This window comes from Apium graveolens, chromosome 5 (genome assembly GCF_009905375.1).
Source record: "Apium graveolens cultivar Ventura chromosome 5, ASM990537v1, whole genome shotgun sequence".
NCBI lineage: Eukaryota > Viridiplantae > Streptophyta > Magnoliopsida > Apiales > Apiaceae > Apium > Apium graveolens.
In genome coordinates, this window is record NC_133651.1 from 207,226,875 (window position 1) to 207,236,838 (window position 9,964).

Below are 9,964 nucleotides of genomic sequence, written 5' to 3' on the forward strand. Positions count from 1 at the left end.
CCGTAACCTTCCTCGTATAGTAATACGACTCTCTATTGAGAAGAAGGAATAAGTATTCAATAGGTAGATAATCTACTTAACCAGTCTATTCAACGATAACTTATACATCACCACACCCCGATTAGGGGTACCTAATCTCAACATCCATTACACTACAACTCTCACAGTTGTAATCGGCTCATTATTCAAAGAATCGTTGCTGCATTACTATGGTCCACCACTGACCTACTATCGTCATTCGTTTTCCTTGGAATCTTAATAGCTAACCATACGGAGTCCATACCTGTCGTATCAAATTCTTCTAAGGAGTTAACATAATCACCCTTCATAATTCATGAAGAACACTCCAGATCCTGACGTACTTTCATGACATGAAGCAGATAAAATTGCACAAGAGTTTCAATCAAAGCAAAGATAGCAGGTTAATACCATTCTTAATCATATGCCTTTAATTGAAGACTGAACTCAAAGGTTCGTTTAGTCCTTTTTGAAACATGTTCCTGGATTATTCTCAAGATAGGACCTTCTAAGATAGATAGCCCGCTCACGGTGATTACATGAATTAAATCTTTACCAAACTTCTATTATGGTTGGGTATTGCACAGTCATAAGAAGGAATGTCAATCTTCCAAACCATAATACAACCTTCACGGCTTCAACCATCATCACTATATTCCTCTGGCACGAGCGCCTATAATTATCCTCTTACCTTTAAAGTGTCGGTCACCTCATTGGACTTTCCTGATAGTAATAGTTCCTTATAGTCAATGTCTTTTGAACGATCTCTAACTAAATTTTCTACCTCAATTCCAACCACTGCTTGTGTGAAAATGCTCTTCCTTAAGCTCTGGTGAGAAAAAAAATATCACCATTTTTCCATAAGTTATTGCCTCGGTCTTTAGAGGTTAACATTGTCACGAATGACTCTCGATCATACTTAGGACGTCTCTTATCTTGGGTCCTTCTTGTTTTCACCAATCTCGACCTTTATTGGGCCGATCTATAGTTTCTTATGGTTTAATACATGCCCACCTGGCATTATTATAATTACGTCATATTTTCTTCACCAAAATTTCTATTCTTGAGAACTTTGAATATTACCTTTCTCTTTGTAAAACCTCTAAAGTTATCCTTAAATCCTTCATCAGGTACACCCTAGGCACAGGGCATATGAAGATACCATTTACTAATACTAGAACCATTGTTTATACACTTTTGAAAAATTTCTCCACTGATCCTTAAAGGTTGTTGTTACCTTAATCCTTTCCCATCCATACTGTCAAAACTCATATTATCCCTATTAAGGGTGAAATGCCAACCTTTATGCATTCCCCTAAGATTCATTTTAAGTTACCGATGTTCTATCCTTAATTCCACCTTTAAAAGGTACTTCCACTCTTCCATTGATAAATCAATTCATCTATCCCTGACAAGGGTATCTCATTCAATCATTCCCACTTCGATAGTCTACACTTAGTGTCATGGTAACATCCTTTTCCAAACTGAGGTCAATCCATATGGCCTCCAAAAGATAACAACGGTTATCCACTTTTTTTGCCTAATTTGGTAAAGATAACAAGGATGTTATAGAAGATATTGGTGTTGTTCAATGTGAACTTCTTCTTACTAATTCCTTATTTACTTTTGTTGTTTATCTCAACAGTCATCTCAATGTTGGGATATCTTTCATACCTGGCATTTCCTTATTTATCCTTCGAACTATCTCAAGGTTTCCTCGAATCCTCCCAACCTACATGGGATAAAATATATGTATCACTTATGCCTTCAACCATCAACTTTAACTCATAGTGAATCACCCTTATCCTGATGATTACATATTTTTCTATTTCTATTGCTACGAGTATTTAGGGTTTCCTCATACCCAACTCCCTTATCATTCCTGAAACTGTATTGCCTTTTTATTTCTTTCCACTTCAGTCTCCCTTTGTTTTCCTTTCTCTTACAATCATTTCATGAACCAACAGAACATAAATATTGATTTCAAACATCACGTCATTCTGGGATTCTTGTCCTCAGAACGAATCTTGATAACTTTTGCAACTTAGATTCATAATTCATCATACTCGTCCTCCTTTGTTCTGGATCTAAAGCTTTTACACTATCTCTCTAACCTTGGGAATTACTTTCCAAAAAACAATTGACTAAACTTTAATCATTTTATTATAACCTCTGGTTCCGTGCCTTTCTTGGTCTTTCACCAGCGGGTGGTCCCTCTCTTAGGAGGGTAAGTGACAAAAACAGTCTTTTGTGATTCGTCAATTATTTAGAATCTCAAATGATTCCTTTATTTCCTTTAGCCAGGCTCTTGCCTCGACTGGGTCAGCTATTTCCTTGGAACTCTGAGAGCTTAGTGACTTAAAGGTCCTGAAAGAATTTCATACCACATTGTTTCCTCAAGGTAGTGGTTAGGGGTAAAAGTATAAGTTTTGTTTTAGGCAGGTCCATGGATTTCCCAATAGGAGTACCATCTTGGTTCTTCCTATCTTGCTTGACTTCTGTTTTCTTAGTCTAAATATTTCTTCCTACTCCCCATAATTGGGGTCATCTTTTAATTTAAAATCCTCGTTTTCCACTTCATTATATTCTGGGTTCCTTATATCTTAATTGCGACCTCCCTGATTATCACATTCAAGGTTTACCCCTAATCTTATTCCTCGTGGGGGCGTAATGCTAGGAAAATTTTTGAGAATCTCTGGATATTTGTCTTACTTACTTTGCTTAAGTCTTTCCCTCGTTCAATCCTTGCATAATTGCAAATTATGAATTCTCAAGTTCTATAAACTTCATGACACTCTCTTAAGTGTTAATAATGCAATTAACAATATGAACTTATCATAAACAAACTGATCTGAACTGAAATTAACGAATATATATATAACCATTTGTTCGAGGGTACAATAACTGAATACATTAAAGAGAATTACATCATTTGATCTGATCGCTTCTATCCCAAAAGTACTACCATAGATAATCATCTAGTCATTAAAACTAATTATTCATAACTTAGGCTAATCCTCCAAAAGCGGTGCTACATGAAACCCTTGTCTAATTGCCCAGACCCTGCACACTATTATGGATCAAGAAATGCGGGCACGCACGACATCCCTAACCTGCTCCATTAAGGCAGTGATGAGGTCTAAGATAGTCGCAAGTAGAGCTGGATCAATCTGACCCTCAAGATGGCCTCTAGCTGTAACACGGGTGGTAGCCTCAATTATTTCCATGCTATAAGCTAGTCCTGCCGGAAGTACCCCGCCCTTAATCCTCGGTGCAGTAAGTCGATCCAACAGATCACTCCTAACATTACGGGCCTCAGACAGGCCACCCAAAGTCATATAATAATCGGCGATAAGAGAAGCCTGAGTGGTAGCATCTAGTAGTCCATAGGGTGCAGGTGGTGCAGACCCAGGAGATCCAAATAGATAACCAAGCACGGTATCGGGTGACAATGGTGCAGGAGACAAAAATGGCATTTCCTCAGTAGGTGTTGGGCTATGTATAGGGGAGGGAACAGGAATTGGTGGAACCTCATGGATGTCTACAGGAACCTCTGGAAGAGGGTCTGATACTGGTATAATTGGTGCCGTGGAAGGCCCCACTCCTTCCGCCCTTATTATCCTTTGTGCCCTTGGTAACTCTCCATCCTCTAGTGCCACCCTCGCGGCCATTCTAGCTCTGGTAGTCGCCCTGACTACGGTCATCAATTCCTCAGCAGTCCTCTCTTTATTCCCGTCAAGACCCTCCACGAGATCCTCCTCAGCAACAATCCCTTCTGGGATAACATCCTCAACTGCAATATTCCCAACATGAATCTCATCCGGTCCCTCGCTAGGGTACTCTATCGGATTCACAATTTGATCTCTAACATGTAATAAAACATCCTCATGCTGATGCTCCTGAACCTCAGGGTTCGGTGCCCCACTGCCCTATATGATAACGAACTATGTTACTACCATGATATTTATAAGGGTTCCCATAAGGGTTTTAACTGTAAGTACTACATTAGGTAGCCCGACTATGAACTTGGCAAGAGTTCTTATTATCTTAGTGAACTTATTATCATAACGCCACATCATCTCTGAGGTTTATAACGCTTAGCTCTGATACCATTTCTGTAATACCCCCAAATCCGGGGTCGGGGATTCGGGTTGTCACGAGTTCCATTTCCCTTAATAATACTTAACCTTAACAATCAACCAACTGCTGCGTACTGTGACCTCATAATATACACACACACCATAAGTTATAGTCTCAGAGATGAATACCAAAAATAACACAAGTCATTTTACTCCATAATTGTAAACCATTTCACCTCAAAAGGGTTTCTGAATAATTTACATATTCTTTTCCATTATTACAATTCATAATATACATAAGTCTGGTTCATCAATAGTTGAAAGCCTAGCCTATTGGTAGTTCCTACCTCAGCTACGGCGGCATCAACGCTTCCAGAAAACCGCGGAACATTTCCTAACCGCTTGCGAATTGGAAGCTTGGTCCTGTTCATCTTTTCTATCTGTCGTTGTGTGATGAAAGAAGAAAGCAAGGGTGAGCAACAAGCCCACCGAAATAGTATGTATAATAATTAACAATATATGAGCATTATCATAGTATTCATGAAAGTCTTGGTCAAGAAGAAATGAACCAAGTTGATATCTTAACGCGACCAAGTCGCAAAATATTCAGTATATATATACATATATACTTTTCACAATCTTTGAAATCCTCTGACATGTATAATATACTCAGAGTTCCAGTTTATAACTGTATAAAAAAAATATCGTTACAAGGTGATCTCATATATCTAACCTTGTCTCAACATTTTTCTGAAAATCTTTATCATTCATAAGATAATCATTCACTGGATATAAGTTGAAAAGATGAAGTTACAAGATACTTCAATATACTTATATCTTTTCCAAATACTACTTGAACCACCACCGTTCAAGGTATAAACAGTTTCGAAAGTTCATCACATAGATGAGACTACAAGATAAGACTTGAATAGATTCAATCCTTGAAATGTGTTTAAAAGAAATGAAGTTACGAGATACTTCATTTGAGGGAAACATCATTATAACCGTTTGACCCTGTCAATGCCTCAGCAATCACCCGTCCGTAGCCTTTCGATCGAATGCTTCGGGTAGTGTTGCAGAAATATCCAAACTGGATGATGAACTCATTACGGGAGTTTGCCGTGCCAGGAAGACCACTTACGATGATCAGTCGTAGTAGTGCAACCCCACCATTTTCTACATGTAGAGGAGAACCTGTCGGATTTACTTGTCAACCGAACACCGGACTCCTAAGGAATGGACCGTCTTAGGGGAACTTCCAGGCCATTTGAGCCAATATAATAAGGCTGGGCCGGCGCCACTCGACCACTTACGCCACTCCTAGTTCAGATGAAATCCATGATCCTGAAACGTAAAGCTCGTTCTCCCTTTCCCCAAGTAGAAACTTGTTGATACGGCTCCACTAAGAAGTCGTATCTAGTTGGAAAGGAAAACTCACTGATATTTCCCAGGCGATGCCTGTTAATGGATTAACTTGTTCCCAGAATTTTACTTCCCGAGTGTTGGGTAAGTAATCAAAAACTCTTTTGTCAAAACAGCAACCTTGTTGCGAATATAAAACACACCACAGAGCCGGATCCCTCAGGTTTCGAACGAGTATTTAAATCCCCTTCTAAAGGAAGATCTTAAATATAAAAATGGGTTTTGGGATCCGCCCTAACTTTTAAAAATCATTTTGAAGACTCGAAAACATTTTTAAGAATGTTTGGAGTAATGCTGATTTAATGAAATAAATCAGTCCCGATATATTAGAAAATATCCTAATATTATTAATTAAATAATATTCCCATAAGGATGATCTTTTTAAATATAATCGAAGTAGAAGTTTTAAAACTTATACTTGAAATGAATATTAAATAACCAAAGATATACTTATACGAAAGTACTATCTTTATTTGAATAATCAAAAGTAAGTTTGATTATCGACACATTATTCTCTAATAAAATAAAGAATATTAATTAGTAAATAATCGGAGTCATAAGTCCTCGAATGAAGATTCAAATAATATTCATTAAATAGAATAAACAGAGTCATAAGCCCTCGAATGAATATTTAAATAATACTCATTAAATAAAATAAAGTTATCGACTAAACCTTATTCGATTAATAGTTTTGAAAACTATATTTTATATATATATATAAATATATATATATATATATGTTATACTTGGGAACATCGACTCCCGGTTTTTAGAAAATGTTCACCTTTGGGTCCCTTATACTAAGGGTATACGCAACTACTGCTTATCTCTAGCATAGGTATTATGCAACTATAAGCATTGAAATCAACAGATAGATAACCAGATTATGAAACAGACATGCATATATATACCATATCAGCATGCTTCAATATATCGCAAAATTTTCTAATTAACCAACATGCATCTATCACAAGATAATGCATATACATATATACATCACAACAACAGTATAACGGGTAGAAAACTTGCCTGAGCGACTGCGGGTGATAAAAGGCTTGGGACGAGTCTGGTAACCTATAAACAACATATAAGTTGGAATTAAATCAAAGTCGCTTATGAATCTATACTTTAATCAATTAGACCCTAACGTTCGCTTTTGCGCTTAACAATTCACTTAAGTCGCTCGAGTACCCTCAGCTTCACCATTTTTAATAAATTAACCATTAAGAGTTTTAAGGCGATTCTTTCGCGAGTACCTTACCAACTGCCTAATCCACTTTACATAAATGTTTCATACTCTAATTATTCATTTAAGGTCTTTAACCAATGTTTCAAAGTAAGGCGAGGGTAATGGTTCAGTCGCGAAGCGCCGTTACTTAAAACGGTCGTTTCTCCTAAACCGTACATCGGATTCAAACAAACCACATATCAAAACGAAGCTCGTAACATGAACTATCTAATCATGGCAATGGTCAAAACCTAACAGTGAGTTCTCGGGTCCTGATGTTAAGAACAAAAACAGTCTAAAGTAAATCGGGCATTATGACGGCTATGTTTACGCGATTACCAAATTTTACCCTACTCCAAATCAATCACAAATCAACCACAATTCAACCATACAACCAAAATCCATCCATAAAATGCTACAACAGCCCCAAAAACCCAATATTTCCAATTTATACTACTTCCCAATCATGAACTAAAAGCTTACTTAAGTTCTTTAACTGATCATCAAGATTTACAACTCCAAACACATCATAAAACCAATCCATCTCTAAATACATAATAATCAAGCTTCTCATGAACCATACCAAACACAAAAACTCTAAATATACAAAAGTAGGGCTAGGGTATGATATTATACCTTCCTTGGGGAGTAAAAGTAACTAAGGAGATTGGAATCACCCTTAAAAGTCCTTACCAAAGCTTAATCTAAACAAAAACTCAAGAACAAAATTTCAAGTTCTTGAAAAACACTATTCACCCTCTTCTTCCATGAATTATAGGAAGAGATTGTGAAGGAATTTGAAGCTTAAACTTATAGGATATCCATATCTATGTACAAGGGACCTTAGATAATTACCTCACTAATTAACAAAGCTTGGAACTAGGATTTGAGTTTTTCTTCCTTTCTTTTTCCTTGAAAGCCAAAAGCTTTTCTTGAAATATGGAGTGTTTTGTGCTTTTTGAAGTTGTGATTTGTTTGTTGGTTGTTTTTTCCTTTTGTTTTAATTAATTACTTTTTAACCATGTGATTTTTGTGTGGTTTATAATCAACCAACATTCCTTCCTTTTTGGTCATGCTTAGGTCATCATTCTTATGTCATCTTCCCATGATTGTCCTCTTCTTATTGGTTTGATGACATCATCATCACTAACCTCTTTGATTAGCTCCTAATTACTTGGCTAATGACCGCTGATCTGCTATACGGTTCGCTTAACTTTCGTTTTCGTTTATCGTTTGAGGGATCATACTCGGGATCTTATTACTTTGGTTTCCTTAACCTTTCTCAATACATTATATTCCTTTTATGATCCTCTCTTATAATCCTTGAATTTAAATCCTTTTTATCCTGTTACCTTATACTCAATTCTTTCGGTATCTGGTGGATTTTCGGGAAAAATCAAAGTGTTCGAATTTGGATTCTTACGATCTTTACATACACTTATATACCACATAGAGTACTAATAATATCTCAGAAGATCAATAAAAGAAACCCTACATAGTGTGGTATGAAAATTTTTCTTATTCAGCATAATCAGCAAAATCACTATTCATAAGGGTTACAAAAAGTTCAAAATTTTTGGGGTTATTACCGCTTTGGTTCAGGCAAGTCCAATTTCTTGAAAATTGACAAGGGCACAGATTGATGCTAGCTCTCAAGTCACATAAGCATTTATCAAATGACAGGTTTCCAATGGTACAAGGAATAGTGAAGCTTCCATAATATTTAAGCTTTGGAGGCAACTTCTGTTGCAGCACATCATTGCATTCCCCCGTGAGAGCAACTGTCTCTAAGTCATCAAGCTTCACCTTCCGAGAGAGGATACCTTTCATAAATTTCACATAACTAGGCATTTATTCAAGAGCTTCAGCGAAAGGTATGTTGATATGAAGTTTCTTAAACACCTCCAGAAACTTCTCAAACTGCTTATCCATTTTTTTCTTCTGCAGCCTCTTAGGAAAATGAGGTGGAGGATAGATCTGTTTCTCCCCTGTATTACCCTCAGAAGGAGTGTGTTCAACAGTTTCTTCCTTGGTTCCACTTCTGCTTCCTTCTGCACTTCTTCTTCAGCCACAACTTCTTCTTCCGAAACTTGAGAGTGTTCGGAATTTGCAACCTTCCCAGACCTCAATATAATTGCTTTAACCTGCTCCTTAGCTTCCCTCTTTCCTGGCACTTCAGTGTCACCAGGGAGTGTACCCGGTTGACGATTTAGAAAGGCATTGGCAATTTGTCCAATTTGATTTTCCAAGGTCTTGATAGAAACCACTTGACTCTTGCACATGAGCCTCAACTCCTCCAATTCAGATTTTTCATTAGATTGTTGCAGCTGGAATTGTTATCTTGGTGCATATTACGGTTGCTGAAAACCAGGAGAGTTGTATTTCTTTGCTGCATACTGCTAATAAGGCTGCTGAACTGCATTCTGAGTATTACTCCAGCTGAAGTTAGGATGATTGTGGTTGTTGGGATGATAGGTGGCTGGAACAGGCTGCTGCGACTCTGAAAGTTGCTCACGAACTAAACTAATTTACTATAAATAGCACACTGCTCCGTCTCATGGGCACCGACACAAAGCTCACAGACACTAGTGATCTGATTAACTCCATAATTAGCCAAAGAATCCACCGTCATCGTTAAAGCCTTAAGCTGAGCAGCTATAGCAGTAGTGGTATCTAACTACAGAATTCCTGCTACCTTACCCTGAGGTAGTCTCTGAGTAGGATTCTGATATTCATTAGTAGCCATCAATTCGATCAATTCATAAGCTTCATCATAGCTTTTGGCCCACAAGGCTCCTCCTGGTGCTGCATCAAGCATGGGTCTAGAAGTAGCACCCAAACCATTATAGAAGTAGTTAATGAACATCCAGTCAGGCATCCCATGAAGTGGGAACTCCCTAAGCATCTCCTTATAGCGATCCCAAGCCTCACATAAAGATTCTCCAGATTGCTGAGCAAATTGAGTAAGTGCGTTTCTGATCGCCGCAGTCTTCGCCATAGGAAAGAATTTAGTTAAGAACTTTTGAGAAAGATCCTCCCATTTGGTGATAGACCCTGGTGGTAGAGAATGTAACCAACACTTAGCTTTATCCTGCAAAGAGAATGGGAAAAGCCTCAACTTAATAGCATCTTTAGAAACTCCATTGAACTTGAAAGTGTCGCAGATCTCGATGAAATCTCTGATGTGCATGTTGGGGTCTTTTGTCGGAGAACCCCA

At 37.6% G+C, this 9,964-nt stretch overlaps 1 non-coding gene across 1 annotated transcript; it reads left to right on the top strand.

Annotated features, from left to right (window-relative positions):
* Positions 1-9,623: 9,623 nt before the first annotated feature.
* Positions 9,624-9,730, top strand: LOC141662292 (small nucleolar RNA R71). Its single transcript, XR_012550413.1, has one exon. It is a non-coding gene; the product is annotated as a small nucleolar RNA R71 (small nucleolar RNA).
* Positions 9,731-9,964: the final 234 nt, after the last annotated feature.